The sequence below is a fragment of the Macaca fascicularis genome, chromosome 13, assembly GCF_037993035.2.
Source record: "Macaca fascicularis isolate 582-1 chromosome 13, T2T-MFA8v1.1".
Taxonomy (NCBI): Eukaryota; Metazoa; Chordata; class Mammalia; order Primates; family Cercopithecidae; genus Macaca; species Macaca fascicularis.
This window is the reverse complement of record NC_088387.1, coordinates 55,226,258-55,251,718: the sequence shown is the minus strand read 5'-3', so window position 1 is coordinate 55,251,718 and position 25,461 is coordinate 55,226,258. Positions and strand designations below refer to the sequence as shown.

General features: G+C 38.0%; 1 long non-coding RNA gene across 1 annotated transcript in view; it reads left to right on the top strand.

Annotated features, from left to right (window-relative positions):
• The first annotated feature begins 9,553 nt into the window (after positions 1-9,553).
• Positions 9,554-25,461, top strand: part of LOC135966815 (uncharacterized) — a 34,607-nt gene continuing 18,699 nt past the window's right edge. Inside the window, exon 1 of the long non-coding RNA XR_012422311.1 lies at positions 9,554-9,707. This is a non-coding gene — a long non-coding RNA (uncharacterized lncRNA). The remainder of the gene's footprint in view (positions 9,708-25,461) is intronic.

Here is a 25,461-nt window from a genome sequence, read left to right as displayed (position 1 = left end):
CTGCTGCTACCCAAACCTTTAATTTGACTTCACTTTCTTACCTGTCTGAAATTTGACAATTAACGATGCATTTAAGCTAACAAGCATTAGCATTTTAAAAATGCAAATGTGTGTGTGTGTTTGTGTATGTGTTGAGGAGAATGTCATGTTAATAGACTATTAATTATTTTGACAATAGTAGGATATTGGTCAATCCAAGTCCTTTTCTTTCTAGCAGACGGTTGAAGCTAACTGCACTGAGATCACAGAAGTTGTATGAAGAGGAAGAGATGGAGTATGGAGAAGTGGATATGGGGAGAGGTCAGAATCGTGCACCAATGTGTTCACCCCAGTACACATGGCAACTCAAAAGGCTCATTTCCCATAATGGACACTGTATAAATATTTGTCGGATGAGTGAAATGAAGAAAGACTATTGAAGTGTCTTTGCGGTAAATACTAAAAGTTGGGTGTTGGGTCTTATAAAACGATGCTGACACAGCATAACAACTTCTTTTAACCTTTGCCAAGATTTCCTGAGTGTAACTCCCTGTTTATCTTTCTTTTGATTTTCTATCAGTACATCCTGAGCTTGATCTTGGGGGTTATCCGACATGTTATTATCACTTAGATAAACTGTTCACTCTCTGTAACTTGCACCTGAAAATGAACAAGGCCAGCCTCTTGCAGAAAAGGGATGACCTTTGTCACGTGCATAATTTACAAATATTTTCCCCATTCTGTAGGTTGTTTATTTATTCTGTTGATGGTTTCTTTCATTGTGTATGCAGAAGCTCTTTTGTTTAGCTAGATCCCATTTGTCAGTTTTTGCTTGCAATTGCTTTTGGCATCTTCCTCATGAAATATTTGCTTATTCCTATGTCCAGAATGTTATTGCCTAGGTTGTCTTCCAGGATTGTTATAGTTTTGGGTTTTACATTTAAATCTTTAATCCATATTGAGTTTATTTTCATATGTGGAATAAGGAAGGGGTCCAGTTTTGATCTTCTGCATGTGGCTAGCCAGTTATCCCAGCACCATTTATTGAATAGGGAATCCTTTCCCCATTGCTTGTTTTTGTCAGCTTTGTTGAAGATCATATAGTTGTAGGTGTGTGGCCTTTCTCATAAGGGCTCTCTATTCCGTTCCATTGGTCTATGTGTCAGTTCTTGTACTAGTGCCATGCTGATTGGGTTACTGTAGCCTTATAGTAGAGTTTGAAGTCAGGTAATATGATGCCTCCAGCTTTTTTTTTTTTTTTTTTTTTTTTTGCTTAGGATTACCTTAGCTATTCAGGCTCTTTTTTGGTTCCATATTAATTTTAAAATAGTTTTTTTCTAGTTCTGTGTAGAATGTCATCGGTAGTTTAATAGGAATAGCATTGAATCTATAAATTGCTGTGGGCAGTATGGTCTTTTAAATAATATTGATTCTTCCTATCCATGAGTATGGCATGTTTTTCCATTTGTTTGTGTCATCTCTGATTTCTTTGAACAGTGTTTTTTAATTCTCCCTGTAGAGATCTTTCACTTTCCTGGTTAGCTGTATTCCTAGGTGTTTTATTCTTTTTGTGGCAGTTGTGAATGGGATTGCATTCCTAATTTGGCTTGCAGCTTGGTTGTTGTCGGTGTATAGGAATACTAGTGATTTTATCCTTTGCTTTTGTATCCTGAGATTGTTGAAGTTGTTTATCAGCTTAAGGAGCTTTTGGGCAGAGACTACAGGGTTTTCTCAATATAGAATCATGTCATCTGCAAAGAGTAATTTCCTCTTTTCCTATTTGGATACCCTTTATTTCTTTCTGTTGCCTGATTTCCCTTGCCAGGACTTTCAGTACAAATGTTGAATAGGAGTGGTGAGAGAGAGCATCCTTGTCTTGTGCCAGTTTTCAAGGGGAATGTTTCCAGCTTTTGCCTGTAAAGTATGTTGCTGGCTGTGGGTTTGTCATAGATGGCTCTTATTACTTTGAGGTATGTTCCTTCAATACCTAGTTTATTGATAATTTTTAATGAAAGGGGTATTGAATTTTATCCAAAGACTTTTCTGCATTTGTGGTTTTTGTCTTTAGTTCTATTTACGTGATAAATCATATATATTGATTTGCGTATGTTGAACCAACCTTGCATTCACTCAAGTAGGGATAAGGCCTACTTGATTGTAGTGGATAAACTTTTTGATGTGCTGCTGGATTCAATTTGTCAGTATGTTGTTGAGGGATTTTTGCATTGATGTTCATCAAGGATATTGGCTTGACATTTTCTTTTTCTGTTGTGTCTGCCAGGTTTCAGTATCAGGATGATGCTGGCTTCATATAATGAGTTAGGGAGGAGTCCCTCCTTCTCAAATTTTGGAATAGTTGCAGTAGGAATGGTACCAGCTCTTCATTGTACATCTGGTAGAATTCGGCTGTAAATCCATCTGGTCCTGGGCTTTTTTGGTTGGTGGGCTATTTATTACTGATTCAATTTCAGAGCTTGTTATTGGTCTGTTAATGGATTCACTTTTCCCTGGCTCAGTCTTGGGAGGGTGTATGTACTCAGGAATTTATCAATTTCTTCTAGATTTTCTAGTTTATGTGCGTAGTGGTATTCATAATATTCTCTGATGGTTGTTTGTATTTCTGTGGGGTCAGTGGTATTACCTCCTTTGTCATTTCTAATTGTGCTTATTTTGATCTTCTCTCTTTTCTCCTTTATTGTCTAGCTAGTGGTCTATCATTTTATTTTATTTTCTCAAAAAATGCAACTTCTGGATTCACTGATATTTTGAATGATTTTTCCTGTCTCAACCTCTTTCAGTTCAGCTCTGATTTTGGTTATTTCTTGTCTTCTGCTAGCTTTGGGGTTGGTTTTCTCTTGGTTCTCTAGTTCTTTTAGTTGTGATGTTAGGTTGTTAAATTGATATCTTTCTAACTCTTTGATGTAGGCACTTCGTGCTATAAATTTTCCTCTTAACACTGCCTTAGCTGTGTCCCAGAGATTCTGGTATGCTGTATCTTTGTTCTTACTACTTTCAAAATAACTTCTTGATTTCTATCTTAATTTCATTATGTGTCCAAAAGTCATTCAGGAGCAGCATACTCAATTTTCATAAAGTCATATGATTTTGAGCAAATTTCTTAGTCTTGATTTCTAATTTGATTTTGCTGTGGTCTGACGGAGTGCTTGTTATGATTTCAGTTCTTTTGCATTTGCTGAGCAGTGTTTTGTGTTTATGTGATTGATTTTACAGTATGTGCCATGTGGCGATGGGAAGAATGTATCTTCTGTTGTTTTTAGGTGGAGAGTTCTGTAGATGTCTAGCAGGTCTGTCTGTAGATATCTAGCAGGTCCATTTGATCCAGTGCTGAGTTCAGGTCCTAAATATCTTCGTTAATTTTTTACCTTGATGATTTATCTAGTACTGTCAGTGGGGTTTTGAAGTACCCCACTATTATTGTGTGGGAGTCTAAGTCTTTTTGAAGGTCTCAAAAAACTTGCTTTATGAATCTGGGTGCTCCTGTGTTGGTTGTATACATATTTAGGATAGTTAGGTCTTCTTGTTCAATTTGATCCTTTACCATGATGTAATGCCCTTCTTTGTCTTTTTTTGATATTTGTTTGTTTAAAGTCTGTTTTGTGTGAAATTAGATTGCAACACTTGCTTTTCTTCTGTTTTCTATTTGCTTAGGATATTTTTCTTCTTCCCTTAATTTTGAACTTATGTGTGTCATTGCATGTGAGGTGTGTCTCTTAAAGATAGCATACCAATGGGTCTCAGTTCTTTATCTACCTTGCCACTTAGTGCCTTTTAATTAAGGCATTTAGCCCACTTACATTCAAGGTGAGTATTGATATGTGTAGATTTGGTCCTAGTATCATGTTAGCTGGTTATTTTGCAGACTTATTTATGTGTTTGCTTTACAGTGTCATTGGTCTGTGTACTTAAGTATGTTTTTGTAGTAATTGATAATGACCTTTCCTTTCCACATTTAGCACTTCTTTCAGGAGACCTTGTAAGGCAGGTCTAATGATGATGAATTCTCTCAGCATTTGCTTGTCTGAAAAGGATCTTATTTCTCCTTTGAATATAAAGCTTAGTTTGGATAGCTATGAAATTCTGTGTTGGAATTTGTTTTCTTTAAGGATGTTGGCTATAGGCTCCCAATTTCTTCTGGCTTATAAGGTTTCAGCTGGGAGGTCTGCTGTTAGTCGGATGGGCTTCCATTTGTAGGTGACCTGACCTTTCTCTCTAGCTGCCTTTAACATTTTTTCTTGCATTTTGACCTTGAAGAATCTGAGGATAATGTGTCTTGAGGATGATCTTCTTGTGAAGTATCTTACCTAGGTTCTCTGCATTTCCTGAATTTGAATATTGACCTCTCTAGCTAGGCTGGGGAAGTGCTCGTGGATGATGTCCTGAAATACGTTTTACAAGTTGCTTATACTCTCCCCATTTCTTTCAGGGATATCAATGAGTCATAGATTTGGTCTCTTTACATAATCCCATATTTCTCAGAGATTTTGTTCATTCCTTTTTATTCTCTTTTCTCTATTCTTGTCTTACTGTTTTATTTCAGAAAGCCAGTCTTCAAGCTCTGAGACTCTCTCTTCCACTTAGTCTATTCTGCTATTAATACTTGTGACTGCATTATGAAATCCCCGTAGTTTGTTTTTCAGCTCTGTCAGGTTGGTTATGTTCTTTTCTACACTGGTTATTTTATCTGTCAGCTCCAGCATCAGTTTACTGTGATCCTTAGCTTCCTTGGATTGGGTTTCAATGTACTCCTGCGTCTCAATGATCTTTGTTCCTATTCATATTCTGAATCATATTTCTGTCATTTCAGCCATCTTAGCCTGGTTCAGAACCCTTGCTGGAGAGGTGGTGTGGTCATTTGGAGGAAAGGAGGCACTCTGGATTTTTGAGTTGTCAGGGTTTTTGCATTGCGTTGGTTCCTTTTCATCTTTGTGGGCTGACGTTCCCTCAGTTTTTGAAGTTGCTGACCTTTGAAATGGGTTTTTTTCTTGTTTTATCTTATTTGATGACCTTGTGAGTTTGATTGTGGTATAAGGTTAAATTCAGCTGACTGGCTTAATTTCTGGAAGATTTTAGGGGGCCAACGCTCAGCTCCCAACTCCTAAACCGTGTGCTCTAAATCTGGGGTACTTGTATCAGGCTCCAACTTTGTTCTTTGGCTCCTCAAGGTTAGGAATCCACTGTGGTGGGGGTGCTGAGGTGGTCCCAGACTGCTGGTCACTACACTCTAATTGGTAGTGTCATCCAGTTTCATAGTGTGGTGACAGTGGAATCTGTCCTAGTTCATATGTGCTAGCAACAGCTGCAGTGGCAGTGAAGTGGGGTGCACCCTCCTCAGCTGCAGCAGGGTGCTAATGGATGCCAAGGTGCCTGCCTCCGTGCAGGTATTCACCACAGTAGTGGAGGCAACATGTCTCAAGGGGACCAGGGGCTCCTGCTGGCAACTGTGTTTACAGTTGTGCTGATGGTGGTGTTGGCACGGGGTGGAGCACCAGCAGGCACAGGTCTGTGTGTGTTCTCTGCACTGCAGGCCAGGGTGGTCGCTCAGGGCAGGGGAGGGTCTGCTGTTTTCTGTACCTAGTTTCACTCTCGCAGCAGTGTTGGTGCAAGAGCAGGGCACTGGTGGGGTTGGGGCTTACTGGCTCTGTGCCTGTCAGGACTCCGACTGCAACGGCAGTCAGTATGGGGAAGTGGGATGGGCTGCACTCTCACTGCAGCAGGGGCAGGGCAGGGTGCATGCACACGCAGCATTGGTGGGGTAAGGAAGGCAATACCGGCCTGTGTACACAAGTCCAGCAAAATAATGTGGGTAGTTGCTGTGGGCACAGGGGAAGCTGCTGTGTGGGGTGTGGTTGAGCTGGTGCATGGCCATGGGGGCCACCCTGCTGGAGCACTCCACTGGTTCGGCATGGTTGCCAGTACAGGAGCTATGATGTGGGTTCCCAGGGCACCTGAGGCTGCCTTGCAAGCAGGCCTGGCCAGGCTGGGGCGGCAGGAGAGGTCAGCAGACCAAGGAGTGCCCAGATCAGACCAGGCTGATCTGATGGGTAAGATCAATCTGTAAAGTTCAGGTCCGACAGTTCTTTTAGGGCTAAAGTCTCCTATGGGAGCTACTTGACCCTAGGCGGATGGCCGTCTCTGGCTGTGCTTTGCTACAGATGCAGTGGCACCAAAACATCGGAGTTCCACATCATTGCTGCCCCTACCACTTCTCTAAGCAGCTCTCCCTGCCAACTCGAGTGGTGGTCGAGGGGTCTCCTCCTGCAGTGATTCCAGAGCCCTGTGGTGAGAGTCAGTTGCTCCTTGCCAAGAGTTACTGGAAGCCAGGAATAAGTCCTGGTGCACAGTAGCCCTGTGCAGGGTTCCCAGCTTTGTCTCCCTTCAGCCCATCTTCTGTGTCTTCCCTCTGTCCATCCTCGGGGCCTTCACTCTGAAGCTCTGTTAGGAGATGTCTTGGTCCCTCTGTGGCAGCTGTTCTAGTTGGCTGCATCTAGTCAGCCATCTTGCCCTCTCTCTGAATCCATACTTTCTATGGAAAGATTTTCCTAGCCATACCCATCTTTGGCTTAATTTCATTGATATATTTATTTTTATGTAACCTTTAAAAAAGTGCATTATAAGTTATCTATAAATTACCTACAATAAAATACACAGATCTTAAAGGTCAATTTGATGAATATTGACAGTCACAGTTTCACGTGTAACCACCACACAAAACAATATATAGGACATTTTTATCATTCAGAAACTTCTATCCTTCCACTTTACTGTCAACTGCCACACCCCACTCACATACAACTGCTTTCTAACAACTATAACTAAAGATTAGTAGTGTCTGTTCTCAGACTTCATGTAAATAGAAACATACAGTATACACACACACACACACACACACACATATATATCTATATGTTTCTGTCTTCTTTGTATCAGTATGATGATTTTGAGGTTCATTCATGATGCTTTGTGTAACAGTATATTGTGCCTTTTTACTGTTGTGTAGTATTCCATTGCACAGATTTACCTGAGTTTTAAAGGGGCTTTCCAGGAATAAGAACCTTTTCTCAAAATATGAATTAGAATATAACGACTGAAAGAGAAATGTAGAACTAAAGGGCAGAATGATCTGTGTTGAGTACTCACTGTGGATTTCCTGTCATATTTCTCTCCTTATTTAGGGACTCATCATTAATAGTGTCAGTGGATTTCTTCTTTCCTCTGTGTGTCAACTGCAGACCTACACTTGATAGCATTTTGGCCACTAATCTTGCTTAACCTTGCGCTAACCCTCTTTCTATCAATTTCAGACTCCCACACCTGGGTGCCAGACCCACACAACTGTTCCTATCACTGCTACTCCAGCTCCTCAGACATGCTATCAGCCAAGGAACTCCTTTGCCCAATTCCCTCTAAGAACTGCAAGATGCAGCAGCAGTCCCACATCCTCGGCTGCATGTATCTGGCATGCAGGTGTTAGTTTTTATAGTGCACCAGGTGGGAGAGATGCCACTGGAGTAGGCGAGGTTCCCAGGTCCCTTTTTTGGGGATTGCTCTTTTCGTGTCCTCGCACATACTGATCTGACTGTCAAGACAGACCGAGCTGGGTAGCTGAGGACAGAGGGGAAGGAACAGTGCTCTTCATCTTGGGACTTGTCTTTGAGAGGCAACTGAACAATTTCTGATCAATTACTGAATAGCACAAGCCTGGATTCTCCAGAGAGGTGATTATGACATGAAATAAGCACACTCTACAGGTGTTTCTCAGATGCGTAACTCCAAATATACAGTTTTAAAGAAGTCATAAAATAAATGATTTTCCCAGAGAAACTGAAATTATATTCTGAAGGGTGACTTGGCATGATGTCCAGTTAGTTGATATATGACTTCTTGCAGGTATTCCTTTGCATCCCTGCTGCAGTGAAGAAAGCCATTACTACCAGGGAGAAGCGTGGGATTAGTCAGTGGCACATGGCTGTCACCACTTGTCTTACACTGTTGTTAATTTGTTTAACAATTCTGCTTAGCCATTTATTCACACAGTATTCCTTAGCAGCAAGGAGAAAAGTATCAGGGCAACCAAGCCATGGCTTGGAGCCACGACGTGTATAAATGGAAGGGTTAGTTTTACCCTACTGTTCTTTTCTTCCCCATCATTCTTTCTCCTCTCTTGAAACTCAGGCTCTCAATAGTGAATATCATGTGGTATATTTACATAATGGGATAATAAGCAATGATGAAAAATGTGTAAACTAGAGTAACATGTATCAAAATGGATATATCTTTAAAAGTATGGAGTAAAACAAAAACTAAATTACCTATGTACAATATGATGCCATTCATAAAAAATTTTAAAATATGCAACATGATTCTGTATGTTGTCTAGGGATAGTTATATATATGTAAATCTATAAAAATATGCTTCAGATTAATATCCTCCCAATTCAGAATCAGAGTTTCCTTTGGCTGGGGAGTTGGAGAGAGATGCACTTGGAAGGAGTACACAACTATGCTTGTAATGTTTAATTTTCTAAACTAGGCCATGACCCAAATGTATTTGGTACATTGTTGTTCAGATATTTTTACATATTCAAAAATACTTTACAATAAATGAATAAAAATTAATAAAATAAGATCATTGTTGGTTTATATTGTCTAAATCGTTAAACTTCCAAAGGTTTAATATTCATTCATTTTCACCAGCTGCCAAATTCAAGATTTTGGCAAAAAAATGAGATTGGTATGGAAGTGGGTGTTCTCTTTGTTCTCTGATTTTACAACCTTTTAATGTCAATGAATTATTATTAGAAGGCAGTTTGACCCTCTGAGACAAATACATGGTATTATGTACACCTAATTAATGATATAGGACACAGGCTTTTAGATAAATGCTGGTGTAACCCCTTTTCTCATAGAATTCTGCAATTCCTGTATTCATTTATGAAATATTTATTGAGGCTGCCATGTCTATTGCTGTGGAGTAGGTATCAGGACAGGTGCAGGTAGAAAAAAATGTCACTTTACAAAATGTGAAATACAAAATGAGAAGTAGAGAAAAAACCATGATGAATTCTAGCCATCTTGGAAAAAGGAAATGCAGCAAAGTACAATGGACAGAAACCTGTCAGGAGCATCTGTACAAGAATGGATAAATGGGGTGTGCTGAGTAATTTCACTTTGTCTGAGTCTGGTATGGGGTGCTGCAAACTGGACATGGGTCAGGGCCTTCTGGAGCTGAGATCAAACCTCTCAGACCTCAGCCCCGGGCTTGCATTCCTTTCTGGATTATCAAGATCCTGTAGCTCAGATCCTGTGAGAAGAGCCCTTTGTCTAATGAGAACCTATGAAAGCCATTCTGGGGACCATGCTGGCCTGGTCTAGAGCTGTGGGCAATGCTGACATCCAGCACACTTGAGGATGCAAGGAGCACCCTATGAGAATGGAGATGCAAAGGCAGAGGAAGAGAAATGATGCAATTTCTTTTTGAGCTAGGGAGAAGGATAGCAGAAATGAACGAGATCTGTGAGGAAATTTATATTAGGGGATAAACAAATGAGTTCTGTGCCCGCCTCTTTAAGTCTCGTCAATGTCATGTTCATTTCTCTTTTTTGATTACCAGGTAGTGCTGTCCTCAGTCTCTTGGGGCATACTTCTTTCCCGATCTGGCACAAACGACCCCTCAGGGCTTAAAGACTTGTGAATGATGGATGATCAAGGTATGCATTTCTTAATCAAGCTGCTGTATTTGCCCATCTAAAGAACTGTTTAAAAAACACATCTAGCAGATCTCTGCCTCCAGTGCTCACATATTATTTAACTCCAACTTTTATTTTTGAAAAATCTAACTAAAATCTTATTCAGGCTGTGACCAAAGGAGAGGGCAGGCTAAAAAATGTCCTATGCAGGTGAAGGGCATTTTTTTTTTTTAATTTTCAATTCAGTTGCTGATTTTGTTAGCTGCTGTTCTGACCTTCCAGCTAACTTCAGGATTGTTTCGGTTAAGATTGAAAATGTAAATTTGCATGGCAAGAGTGCTTTTCCAAAGGATGCTGTGTAGATAGCTCTTCAAATTGTTGGATGATAATGACTATTGTCCCTTACCTTTCAAAGCTGGAGGAAGGTCTGCAGCCTGTTTACCTGCCCAGCTTATCTAGTGAGAACCTACCAAGTGTCCAGCCATGGGCTGGGTCCTTTCTACCCAATTAAACCCCTCCGACAGAATAGCAAAGATCAAGTTTCAAAAATGTTATTCTCACATATTTACAGATATTAGGGAGCAACCCAACAAAAAACAAAACAATATTGGTAATGCTAGTCTAGAACATTCAACTTGTTTTACTCTTGCTGACATTTTCCGTCAGGAAAAGTAGTTTGATAGTGAAGTTAGTGAAATGATGGGACTTTACAAGGAGATCAGATCCACAGATAAGAAAAAAAGAAAAAAAAGAAAAAGAGCCAGATGTGCAGGTCCATGTCTGTAGTTCCAGCTACTCAGGAAATGATAGTGGGAGGATTGCTTGAGCCCAGGAGTTTAGATCAGCCTGGGCAATGTAAAAAGCCTTACCTAGTAAATCTCCAAGCAAGTCCCTCTAGAAGTATTCTGGGTACAACTGTTGTCCTCTATGGGACTTCTCTCTCATGCATTACACTGTCAGATTGATCCCCATCTCTGAAAGCCACCGTTGGGTCCCTGCTTCAGTCTGAACTCCTGGGAAATGTAGCATAGCTATTCCTCTTCAACTAAAGATTGGAAGCACTCACTTAATGGTAGGTTTATAGAATGAGAGGAAGTAGGTATTTGACCATTACTTGCCATTCTTCCCACTTGGAACATTTGGGCCTTTGTTGAGTTGTTCATAGTGGTAAGATGAAATAATAAGCCAGATTTCTACCTTACTCTTTGTTGTGCATAAGATGCTTTACTGAGTACTTCAAATTCACTAATATATGCACTGAACTAGTCATCCAATGTACATTAATTATCTACTGAGACCAAGACCAGAGTGATCTGCTCAATCGAAAACCATTCATATCTTTGAAAAATAAAATTTACTGCTTTTATACAATTTATAATAGTTCCCCCTTTTTTGGGTACTTGATATGTGTCAAGCCCTGACATGGTGTTTTTTTCATACATTATTGTTAACCACGACAACAATACAGAGAGGTTGGTATTAACATACCTATTTCATAGATGAAGAAACTGGGGCTGAGAAATATTATGTGACTTGCTCAGACTTGTATGGACACCCAGTAGCAGCATTAGGGTAAAAACCCATTTCTTATCATATCTTGGAATCTGTTCTCTTTCCATTGAACCAAACTTCTTTCCTGTTCAAACCATCAATGTGGTCAGTCTGGACCTGGTTAGATCCCTGCAGCTGCTGAATCCACTTGCCTCGTTTGGAGCAACCAGAACAGAAATGTGTTTCATCAGCTTGAGCGAGAAAAATTCATTACAATAGATGTGCTTGTAAAGTGGCCCTCCTTTAAAAGGGATTTGCCTTTTCTATACAGCGTAGGACATTAGAAGGGTTTTGCCAAAATAATATACTTTCCAGTATGAATCCTTTTCAGGGAACTTTTGGTTGTTTCTCTCATCATTACATAGGGTATCAAGCTGAAAGCTTTGCCATCCTGGCTACTGAATCCTCAGTCACAGTAAAGTTTTAATTTTAGTTTTTACTAGCATTGAAAATGTAGCAATAAGACACATAAACAGGACATCTAATCCATGAAGTCCTTTGGTACAAGGGAGATTTTCTATCTGCCACTTGGAAAACTTGTATGAAATAAACCCCAATTTGGGGTGTTTTTGGAGGGCAAAGGGTGATGTACCCTATCTGATTGGACTTAGTGATACATTTTAACCTGTGATTTATGCAACCTGACATTGACATTCATTTAGCTCAGATTACAAGTAAAGTAATTCACTCCCTAATGAAGTGTACCCTGCATGACATATTGACCATGGGAGCTGACAATCATTGCTTTAAAACAGGCATAGGTTACACTTTCTTTTGTCATTGAAAGTAGGTTATCAGTTAATAAACTTAAAACAGGGCCTGCTGACCTGCCATTCTTCCAGAAGTGTTTTATTAGAGCATCAGAAAAGCACATACCAAAATTTACATTGTAATGGAAAAAAGAGTGAAAAACTGCATGAATTCACTGTTGTTCAGAGGAATAGCTTTTCCATGCATTTATACAAGTTCCTTCCAACTTTTTATTTTGGAAATCTTCAAACCTATAGAAAAGCAGAAAACATAGTACTGTGAACACCTGTGTACTCTTCACTTGGATTAATCAGTTAATATTTTGTCACATGTGTGTACTCTCTTTTTCATGTGTATACACACACACACACACAATTTTAAAGTAAATTACAGACATTATGACAATTCACTCCTAAATACTTTAGCATGAATCATCTAAGAATCAGGACATTCTTCTCTATTACCAAAATATCATTATCATACACCTAAGAAAATTAACAATTCAATAACAGAATCTAATATAAAGTCTGTATTCCAGTGTCTTCAATAGTTTCCAAATGTATTTTAAACTTATCTTTTAAAAATCAGAATGCAGTAAAAAATTTCACCTTGCATTCGGTTGTTATGCATTTATACATAATTTTGTGGGGAATAAAAGTGAAAGCACAGGAGCTTTGAGCCACAGTGACTGAAAGCACAGTGATAAAGTGTTGGTTATGTCTTATGCCGAAGTATTTTTCAAGGATCTCTCTTACAATGTATGTATCCCATGATAGTGGTCATTTTTTTTTCCAAAATATTTCGATCAATTTCCCATTTGACTATATTTAAATGGTGGGCACATGGAATATGCTACTACGTATTCATATTTTTAGAAACCTCAGTCCCATTGAATAGTTGAGTGTTTTATTCTGTTTCCATATAAACTGTAGGATTAGAATTCCAAATCTAGAGGATTTGTTCCAACCCCACTCAAAAAGAGAAAAACAAACAAACAAACAAACAAAAAAAAACAAGAACTTTCCTGAGTAAAATGTTTTTCAGCATTATGTTGAAAATGAATTATAAGTTTCAAATAATTGAATTTTCTTCTAATTTAGACTTTTCCTTATACTCCTGAAAGCAAAATGTGTTGTAATTAAAAATGGAAAGAAAAATGAACATTCACTAGGGAAAATATAATGGTGTTATTACTGCCATGGACATTTGGAGATCAAGTTTAAGAAAATGGTTGAATTCAATGTTGCAAGTGCACTTCTCATCTATAATTACACATGTCTAAGGTCTTGTAAAGTGACTGTATAATTGCTTTAGAGTTGCATTTAAAGGAAATATTGAAAAACTGCATTTCATGAATTACAGTTTGCATGGATCTTATGTACTTTATTTTATGTCCTTGTACTTTCATTAGCAGTGCAAAAGCTATTGCAGAAAATAGAAGAGGGGAACTATGACCTTTTATGTTCACTTTGCAGAAGATAGTAACTTTGTTTTTAAAGAAGCAAAACAATATTATCCTCTTCCATAATAAATCATAAAAAGGCTTATGAACAATGCTATATATTTTGAAACAAAAACAAAAATATCTTGTCCATTGGTGATTGCTATTGAATTTTAAAATTAGCTAGTTTTTTCTCTGTCTTTATATGTGTATATATACACACATATATATATCTATATACACACACATACACACACACACACATATATATATATATATATATTTTTTTTTTTTTTTTTTGAGACAGAGTATCGCTCTGTCGCCCAGGCTGGAGTGCAGTGGCACAATCTTGGCTCACTGCAAGCTCCGCCTCCCGGATTCATGCCATTCTCCTGCCGCAGCCTCCTGAGTAGCTGGGAATACAGGCACCCACCACGATGTCCAGCTAATTTCTTTTTGTATTTTTAGTAGAGAAGGGGTTTCACCGTGTTAGCCAGATGGTCTCGATCTCCTGACTTTGTCATCTGCCTGTTTTGGCCTCCCTATATTTATATTTTTTTAGAGACTGCCTCACTCTGTCAACCAGTCTGGAGTGACATGATAATAGTTCACTGCAGCCTTGATCTCCTGGGCTTAAGTAATCCTTCTACCTCAGCTTCTAGAGTAGCTGGGACTACAGGTGTACCACATTACACTGGCCAGGATCACTTAATATTATAATAGAAAGTAGATAGGTGTTGTTGTAAGGACTGCCTACCTGTTCTGGTCCACAGGGCCTTCCACATACACACACACGTCCTGATAGCTACACACACTTTCTATAAAGTTTAGGGTTATTCTGGCCTCTCATAAGAAAATTCTGGGCTTAAAACATAGCTTCAAAGTGCTGCACTGCTCCCCTCAATAACAGATGGTCAAAGTAAACACATGTCCATGTCAGCCTGGCTAAACTGGGTTGCAACTCTAGAATATCAATTTAGTATATGTAGAGATCCTTAATTGTTACACACACACACACACACACACACACACACACACACACACACACACAAAAAAAAAACAACCAAAAAAAAAAAAAAAAAACCCTAGAGTTGTCTACACAATTGTCTATAATAAATCCAAGGTCTTCTTGGAGAAACATTTTGACTCATACTCCCAGATGGTGCTTCACTTGGTGAGGGAATTAGGACCTTTCTTTATTATTTTTGGTTTTGAGTACCTTCTTGGAGGCAAGCTATAGAAAGAAAAGTGCACAAATGATAAGCTTAGTGAGTTTTCACCAATTGAATGTCCCTGCATAACCCGCCTCCAGATTAAAAAAAAAAAAAAATCGCAACATTTCCAGCACTTTGGTTACCTCCCTCATGTCCCTTCAATTCAGGAACCCAACAGGAACTTTAGTACCTTACTGATTTTAATCTCAGCAAATGAGCTTGCTCTACTTTTTGCCCAGTCCCATTAATGAACCCTTCTTCATTTTTAGTAACAACAGAAATGCAGAAGGCACGACTTCTTCATTTCTCGAAGCTGTCTTTAAGGGGTTAGTAAACATGATGGGAAAACTCTTGAGTGATGCAAATGTGGCTTTTCACCTTCATGCCTGCAGAGTGACTGCTACTTCATACTCTGGAGGCATGTACCAAAAGGGTTGTAACAGGGGCAGAAGGGATTGTCCTGGGGCATGTACACAGTTGTATTGATATAAGTACCTTAGTTACAGCAGATAAAAAGCTAAAATTTTCTTAGTCAAATAAGCAGAGTATTTAAATGCATTAAATGCTGGGGAAATCTATAGCTAGCAGGAAATCCTGGATAATTAACTCTTCAAATGTCAAAAGGTAATGCAGACTTCTTTCTGTATCTACAAATCTTACTCTCCACATCGAGTGTTACTTCTCCAACCAGAAGAATCGCCTTGTGAAATAATTTGGGTTCTCTTTCTTGCTATTAACAGGACAACAAGGAATGGGATGGGGGAGGCAGAGGGGAAGGGGCGGTCAGTTAGACCTGGCCCTTCATGCTATTGGGTGGGCATAAAAGGAAATGGACTAGAACTGTCCATATCTTTTCAAGGAGTTGTCAACTCAAACTTAAGAAAATAATTCTAGAGATGTTAATATTTTACCCTAAGCCTTTTGATTGTGCATGAAATGGAAGTGGGTGAGGTTTAGCATGTCACTGAAATTTGCCATTGATGCATATCCACCATTCTGAGAACTGTATCCTGCCTCTATGATTTAGCATGACAACTGGGTTATATTTATACAATTAATTAATGTTTGCTTGACCACTTTTATCCAATTTCTTTCCATAGCACATAAAAGAGAACCTGACATAAATTTCTCTTTCAAAACAATTGACTTAGCAACTGCTGACCTTCTGTTCTGTCATTCTAAGGATTGATTGGATATTGTTGAATTGTTTCATTCTACAGTAATTAAACATAAAATTAATTATGCTAGTAACCCATTATTTTTCTGAACCAAGGACTAAGTCATTTGTTTTTGCTTGATTACTCAGAGAATCTGCCATTAGGTGAACAGGGAAAAGGAAATTGTACTGTTGCAAACAGAAACTAAATATTTTAAGGCACAGTTTAATGGCTAAAATATAATCTGAAAGCTTTTCATTTCTATATGCACAGCATATTGAATTTGTTTAATGTAATTTAGGCCATAAATCTTTTACCGTATGATATGGTCATTTAAATATTTTCTCAGGTGGCTAATCATTTAGAAAACATGTCAAAGAAGAATATATGTTAAGAAAGAGAGACGGGTGAATAAAACTGGAAGCATCCGTAAAACCATCATGAATCTCTAATTCCTGATTTGGTTTGCTGCTCACCCGAAATGAAATTTACTTCACAAGTCATTTTCTTTGTTAGTTTTGTATAGAAAATGCTTAAAATTATCCTGATATTGTGAGCATTAAATCTGGTATTGAGAGGCATACAAGTATGGCAGGATTAAATTATCAAAATGTATGTGCTGATAGAGACCAAAATAGGTTTTTGCAGTTTTCATTAGTGCAGGTCATACTAATTTAATTAACATGATTGAAGACAATATCACTAGATGAGGCAGCATATACCTAGCCCTGGCCTATTACTCACCCATAGGCTATAAAATGATGCACCTGACACATGGGTATGCAATCTCACATATTTCACATTTGGACCCTGCCTTTTACTGCAAGGTTCCTATGGCTTTGGAATATGTGGTGAACTTCATCAGATGAAATTCCTGATGCTTTTCACAATTCACGATCCTGATCAGTATTTTAAATATTGAGCAAATCTTTGGCTTTTACTTTATGCAATTTGGACTGTCATATTTATTATCTAGCCTGCTGAGCACCCCGTTTCTTTATGTGACAATTGTGCTTCCTTCTAAGTTTAGACTCCTCTCCTCCTAACCTGCCTGTGGTTCTGTGAATCATAATAGCCCACTTTCCTGGCCACAAGAGTGAGTGCGAGGACTAAGGGAGTCAATTAGTGGTTCTTTTCAGGATTTGTCTGGTTGGAAATAATAGAGAAGACAACTTACCTACCCAACATCCATTCTTTCCTTTTCCCCTGTGAAGAAAATCCCATTAAAAAAAATAGTGGTAGTGTTTCCAGTTGAAAATATCCATCTCCTCACATTCTCCTGGAGTCAAATGTGATCAGTTCCCATTTCTGGCCAATGTGATTCAAATGGAAGTCTGCAGTGTAGGGCTTCTGGCATGATATTGGTGTCCTGATAAAAGACTCAGCTGACAAGTGACTTTTGCCCTTACTCCTCTTCCATTTTCTGCCTGAAACTTACACACCATGGACTAGTCTTAAGCCTGCTAAGAACAATGGAGTAGGAATCAACAGGACCCTGGATCATTGATGACTGGCTCAAGTAGCTGTGCCAGCCTTCATCTACTCCATTTCAGAATTCTTGTTATGAGAAAAATAGAACTTCTGTTTAGTTATGCTCATGTGAGTGGGTTGCTGTCATATTAAGCAGGACATTGCCCTAATTGTTATAATTCTTTTCCTATATTAAGGTGGATTTGTAGAGAAGGCCAGCGTGAGAAAATGAGTCAACTTACAAAGAAAGAGTCAAGAGACCAATAGCAAGACCTGGTCTTGTGCCCTGAATTTTTACGCAGCCTGGGGTTATGTTATGTGAGCCCATGCAACCCTGCTCTGCTGAACTTTCCTAAAGTTGGTTTCTATCACAAATACAAGAATTCTTGGAAATATGAGAATAAAAACACACTCTCCATGCAACAGATATTCAAAATCTTGAATTAGTTTTTCTTAGCACTAATTCCCTATTTTCTGGGATGGGAAGGAGGAGCCCTGAGTTCTTAAGTTAACAGTACAGGTTTAGGGGCTTTGGAACATCACCCAGCATTTTTGAACCTCAGTCTTCTCATCTGCAAAACAATGTGAACAGATTAGAAGTTCTCTAGTGTAGCTTCAGTTCTAAATGACCATGACTCCATGCACATTTTCCACAAATGTGGGCTGGAAGGGAGGATGTAAAATACAGAATTCAATTATGAAAGAAATGTACTCAGAGATTTACCATAAACACCTGCTCCTACAGAGTAATAAAAAAGAATAAAGTTACAGCCCAAGTAGAGATTTTCTGTGGATGAGGTTGCACATGCTCTGGTTATCAGTCTATAAAGGTGGTGTGTACAGAGTCAGGGAAAGAAACAGACTTTTCCTCAGGATTAAATTACTTCTAAGCACTGATGTTTAGATTTGAAGAAGACTTTCATCCTCAAATATGAAAACTATCATACTAATAACAATAATTACAGAGAACTACATACTATGAACTATGCTATTTTGCATGCATTATCACATTTCATCCTCAGTGATGCTTTGAGATAGAGAATCATATTATTTCCATTTTATAACTATTTGCTATTTTTTTAGTTACAATCAGAATCATTCCAAATTTGTAAATAGTTAAGGCTTATTTTTTGCTGTTTTCAACAAAGCAGAGAAATCTGAATATCAGTGTTGATTCCAAAGATATTTCTCCATTTTCTCACTACATATTAAAGGAAATAATGGGCTCCAAAGGAAATGTTGATTGGGAATTAATTGTGTAACCGCCTGCAAGACAATTTTGCCTATTAATATACCAGTGCAAGAGAAGAATTTCCTATTGTATAGATCAGTGAAAATCCAGAGGCACTCAGTGAAGTAAAGTTGCATTGACCTTGGAGAAGATCTGAGATAGACAAAATCTGCATATTTAAATACAAAATTGTCTTTGTAACAAATGTTGATTAGACTTAAGAGACTGGGTTTTAAAAAGAGAAAAAATCCTAACATTTGTTGAGCTCCTTCTGTGGAGCAGGCATTGGGCTACATCCTCTTCACACTGCATCTCATTTAGTCACCAAGGAAGCCCAGCGTAGTAGATATACTTGATTCCATTTTACAGAGGAAGAACAGAGGGACTGAGTAACTTGCTAAAAGTCACACAGGTGGGAACCAGTGAAAGGGGCTGTGAGCCCAGCTCTTTCAGTTGCCAGAGTCTGAGCTCTTGCAGCAGATGGGAGTGTGAGTGTCAGTTTTTCAAATTCCATGATGGGAACCCTGGAAAAAGTCAGATGTCTAGTGAATGAAGGGGAAGAATGAGCTGTAGATTGTGACTGGTCTTGTATTCTGAGCAGGCAAAGAGCTGAGATTAAAGAGTTTAACCTGAAGAAAATTTGTTGTGTTGGCTACTAACCAAATCTGTTTTCATTCTCCTGGAAGCTCTGGACCCATGTTGAAAGCAGACTTCTGTAAGTTTTCCTGAGTTGATGTCTGGGCTTTTTCCTCAAAGGAGATAGATGTGAAGCTCTTAATCTGGTGCCTTCTAGCATGGGGAGCAGAAAGTCAGAAGCCAAGATGCCCTGACTGATCTGTTCTGCTGTCTTGAGGAAAGAGTATACGTTTAACTATTTCCATCTGATGTAAATCTGAAACACTCTCCGGTGCGGGAAAACAGAGGAAAAGTTTCTTATCACTCCGATTGAGGAACAAAGGAAGGTAAAATAATTATCTTAGTCCACCAAAAGGTAGAGAAATGGGTCTGGGCCCACCTGAATGTATAGTGTGCTTTGTGCTCTCTCTCTTCTTCCCCTCTATTCAAGTAAGACCTGGAAACTCTTAAAAACCTCCAGGGAGGTAGGTAACACTTTCTCTTAGTAACCCTCTAAGCCCATCATAGTGCTTAATAACCCTTATGTAAGGACTTTTCCCCTCTAGAGCAAACTTAAATCATTTGGCTTGCAGGTTAATTCTATTTTCTCTCTTCTCTCTAGTGAGGAGAAAGAACAGCTGTTTATCATCTTCCCAGAGTTAGATTGAACACACCGGAACAGAGAGGTATCAAATCACCCTCAGACTTTCATCATTCAGGCAAAATGGCATTGACATGTCAGTAGTTCTCAAAGTGGTTCTCTGAACAACAGGATCAGTTTCCCCTGGGAACTTGTTAGATATGCAAATTCTCAGGCCCCACACCAGGCCTGCTGAATCAGAAATTCAGTAGGTGGCCCCAGAAGTTGGTGTTTTAACAAGTCTTCCAGGTAATTTTCATGCTATCTGAAGTCTGGGAACTCAATAGTTATAAATGATATCACATGTAGATATTTTGATCAGATATGGGTGACTATTACTAATAATTATTTGAATAATTCATAATGTTTTTCTACATTTGTGTGTATGTCTGTATATAAGAATGTATATCATTATGTATTGATTTAAGTGAGATTTCTAGTTTGGAATCAGTTATTCTTGTAAGATATGGTGAAACTAGTGAGCATGAGAATTGAACCTTTGGCTCTGGCCTCATGATTATACAACTAACAAAAGTCTAAGAATTTCAGTTGTGTTATGATTTGTGTTAAAGAGTTATGGCCTGCAGAAAGTTTTGAGTTTCTTCCAAACATTTTAAATATTGTTGCTGTGCAATGGTAGTCCGTGCACAGTTGGTAACATCCCCATTTCAAATCTTCCTCTTTACAGAAACTCTCATGATACCATGATCAACGAGATGCTAAGCTGCCATGACCCAGGGGCCCTCTATATCTTTTCTACTAACTCTTGATAAAGTTGACCTATATTGAAGGACCTTCTCCTTGTTTTTCACTCAAGCTTAGCTTTGGGAATCTTGCCTATACTAAAGTGAGATTAATGTTTTGAAACATTACTCAGACTCCTTAATTTGTCTTGATTATTCTCAGATTGTGTTGCATAGTCAACATAACTCCTGTTCTTCCCCTACAAGCTTTAATGAGGTATAATTGACCGATAAAATTCTATGAATTTAAGATGTTCAATGTGACGATTTGAAATACTTATATATCCCTATTTTTTGAAGAAGCTGAGAAAACACATCCAGGCTGCAAGACTAGGACAAAAGATTTTCCACCATTTTTATATGGGTGTACATAAGCCAGCAGGAAATCTTTGTCAACCATACCCTTTTAGGCATAGATCATATCTGTTTTGTTCACTGCTGCGTAACTGTAACTAACCTTGGGCTTAGCACAGGTATGTAGTCAATGAAAACTCGCTGAAAGAATGTATGAAGGAAACCATTTTTATGACTATTTCAATGGGGCAACTAGAAATTCTGCTTTAAATGACACCTAGAAGGATATATGAGAAATCTTGTAGAAAAACTTTATAGAACCTTTTAGAACACACTCACCGAGGAGCCGAATTTTTTTTTTTTAATGTTTAAAATGAGCATGTTCATTAGTTAAAAAAAAAAAAAATATATATATATATATATATATATATATATATATATGAAACTTAAAATATTTGTTTGGGGATCTCAACTCAGGTCATTAAGATGTTCCAAAACATGGTATTTATCTGTTCAAATCCAACTTTTAGTAATAAATATTTGCCGAGGTAGATGTACCCTAAATATCCAACAGTTTATTTAGCAAAATAACTTGTCTAGAATAATCGAGAGTTCTCAAAAAACTACTGGTTATGAATAAGATTGGCTATTAAGACATGAAACACATCATATTTTTTTCCAAATGTTTTGAACCCTTAACGATATACTTTTCATGTTTTTCACTTATTTGCAATATTTTTGTCATGCATATTCTTCAAACAAAACCTTCTCTTATGTTATCTCTTTTCTTCCCCTGCTGTCAGTTTAAGATGTAAAGTGCTTTTTCTTTCAACAAAGTTTGGGGGGAAAGATCTTATTTTTAAACTAACTTGGAATGGTATAATTTTTTAAAAAATCCAACATTGATATATTAATAGCATGTACTCAATGTCAGACAGTGTTGTATTTCACAAATGTTAACTTATTTATTATTCACAGGAATTAGGTACAAACACTATCCTCATTTTGCAGGAAAATTTGGGCACAGAAAGGTTAGGTGATTTTCCCAAGGTCGCACAGTCAGGAAAAAGAAGAACTGGGACTCAAACATAGATAGTTTGACTACAGTCCAGATACTTCCTATTGAACCATGAAGCCTTTCTGGGATTATGGCTCTATTTAGGTCATCCTAGGGTATTCTCTCCAATCTTGGGTTTGGGGTGGAGAGGTTCATGTTGAGGATTTATGGATTAGGAGCTGTAGCAGCTGCCCAGATTTTCCATTTTTCTGATATTAAAGTGGTGAGTTTAAAAAGCCGACTTTTGTAAAAGATAATCATTTCTGAATTGGGAGGAGGCGGTTTCCACTATTTAAATGGGACTTTCACAAGCAGAAATAAATTTGCTGAGAAAAATGTGATGTTTTATCTGAACTCCAATTACTTTATTTTTTAAAATAGAAGTTAAAAGTCTCAGAGACAGTTGTCAATAAAGGCTTTGGCTGGAACTAGTATGTTTGCATGCACCTCCCTCTCCTTTGGCTCTTTTCCTTCACCCAACCCTGTGGAAAGTAAAAATGCCAAGAAGAAAAATGGGGAAAGTGATGCTATTAAATATAGCACAGGTGCTATTTTCATAGGTGGTGGGAAGTTTTAGTTTTTCTATCTTTTACATTCTCTATGGAGCTTTATCACCATTTCTCAGAGATACACATACTGCAAGAGAGTCCAGGATGACTGGGGAATTGAGTTTTATTCACTTCACTTGTTTCAGGTAGGGGGGAAATTGTGAAAGAGTGGGAAAACAGCAAGAGCCTACTAGATCAGTATCTGTCTTTAAAGTGGCATTCAATTCAATAAAATTTTTAGAGTGCAGGAGTAGAGTTTTCTGATTTTACTTATTTATTATGGCAAATCTTATTCAATTTTATTATAGAAAAATCAAAAAAAGATAACTGCCATGAGTTTCAGCTTTCTTAAATCAGAACTTAATTTGGGAACTGCCCCCAAAAAATCCCCTCAAGAAAAATCTACAAATACTATTTTCAACTAAAATGGTAAGGAAAGATATTATAAAGTATTAAAATCATAAGGAATACCTTTTTATTCTGAGAGAAAGTAAGGTTTTATATAATTCAACTTGCAGAGTTCAACATTTTGCAAATCAAGGCAGCAACATGTTGGAGCCTTTCCACTCTAGTCAATGGATAAACTCTTGACCCTTAATGTGTAATGAACGTACGCAAATCATGGAAAATATTTTCCAACCGCTGATTCTTTTGCTCATGTTACGAAAGATTGTTTCATAGTTTCAATCATTGAAGTTAGTTTTGCTTCCTTCTCTTACCTTAGTAAAAATATTCTAAATTTGTATTCAAAATCTCCATATCCTTTTGGCTTCCAACTGAGAGTTGACAAACATTACAAGGAATCAGTTAAAACCTGTCCGTTAAAACTTGTGACACTTAGACTATTTGTATACACATGACCTTCAAGGTTATAAGAAGGTAGTCCATTAATCCCTCTGTCTGGTCTTTATGTTTTTCCTTTACTCTTAAAACGAATGAAGTTGATAAGGAATAAATATCACTAGAACCGCATGATTTTGGACCAAGTTACCTGAATTTCCTGTTTGATAATATTCTGTTGAAGAATCATTTACTGGAGGAGCCAAATGCACATGTTCATGGTGGTGGTGAGGAGGAGGTGGTCAGGGATGGGGGAAGGAAGATGGGGGTGGGTGGGGTGGAGAGTATTACAAAAAGAGACCACAGTGTTCTACCCTGCGCTGCTGGTGTTTTCAGATTAAGATGGGGGATTAAGGAATTTTACTCAGCAATTTGAGATGCTTTGTTAGGGACTGAGGAGATTTGAGCTGCTTTGTTCTCAAACCACATGTTAGTGAAAAAGCAAACAGGCACTTAATCCTGACAGACAGCAGAACTTGACATCAATTTGCCCCTTGGGAGGTGACCAAGAGTTCTCTATGAAGGGCTAAAATGGCCAGCCCTTGTTTTCCTGGAGCCTAATGCCAACATTCCATCCTAACCTGTATTCCTCAGCAGTGGGGCTATAACTTATTTGGTTTGACTAACCAAGAGTTTCTAGATACTATGGACTTTTACATTATTTTAAAAAACAAAACAAAAAACCTTTTAAATGCAAATAACCTACAAGGTGGCAAATATTCAAAGAGTTTTCAAACACGGTTAATAGTTTGGTCACTCAGTCTTGAAGTGAAATATAGAAAGGTTGAGATTTTTTTTTTTCCTTTTGAAAATAATGGATGGTTTCCTCTAACAATAAAATCACAGGGCAACATATCAATTTTGGAACCCATGGTTATAAAATAAACATCAATTCTTATGTAGATGTTTGAGGGAGATTCTCCTGAATAACCAGTTATATTTTAAGGTCATGTCCTTGAAAGTCACTGAAGTAGGACGAAAGCAAACAAAATGAATAGGAAAGAAATTAATGGCTTCTTAAATTGAATCATATACATTATAAAACTTAAGTATACACAGTTATATCATCTGGCACACAATCTGAAATTGTGGGATAAAGGCTCACTTTTCCATCTTGAGTTTGTGCCACCCTAATCCGTTTACCAAAAGTACACTTTTAGTGGCCTATTGATTTACTCAACGTTGGCATGCATAGGGAAGCCATTTTTAAAATCAGAATGGAAGCAGCAAATTTATAAAACACATTTTAAAGCAAATCTTTACATTATAAAGAGTTTCTAGTTGAATATTCAGCTTGAATCAATAGCTACTGTACTCTGGTAGGATGTAAAAATCTGCTACATCTTAATAATTGAAAAGCACATTTTGTCACCATTGCAAAGTTGCTACATATTGCACTATTTAAACACAGAACTTTTGAGTCAAACCAAGCTTCTGCTCCTGCTCAAACTTATCTCTTCCCTATAAACTCAGGAAAACTTATCTTTTCATATCGACACCATACGTGATTTTCTCCATTCTGCTATAAACTCAACATCTTTTTCTTAAATAACCATAGAGTTGTTCAAATAATCTTTTCTTTCAGCATTGGTGCAGCCCTCTTTATGTTCAAATGACGCTAAACTCATTTTTAAATGAGCATGAACACATGATGATAGAATATCTTTATAAGAAAGTGAATGTCAGCTGGGCCTGGCAGCTCACACCTGTATAATCCCAGCAGTTTGGGAGGATGAGGCAGGAGAATCACTTGAGTCCAGGAGTTTGAGACCAGCCTGGACAACATGGTAAAACCTCATCTGTACAAAAAACACAAAAATTAGCTGGGTGTGGTGGCATGCACCTGTAGTCCCAGCTACTCAGGAGGCTGAGGCAGGAGGATCACCTGAGCCTGGGAGGGTGAGGGTGCAGTGAGCAAAGATGACCCAACTGTATCCCAGTCTGAGCAACAAAGTGAGAAATTGTCTTAAAAAATTGATGTCACTTGATATTTCCAAAGAAAAATGGTTGTTTTTGATGTTGAAGCTCTAATTTGAGGAAAAAATACCTGTGCACAGGGCAATGGGAATGAGCCTAAAAAAGTGTTTGTATGCTTAGTTGCCAATTTGGGAGACAAGAGACAATTTCCAATATTTTGTATATCCTTATTTATTTATTATAAAAACCAGTGGGGACAGAAATCTGAAATTTAAAATATTATAAAGAGACACTTTCATTAATTTTA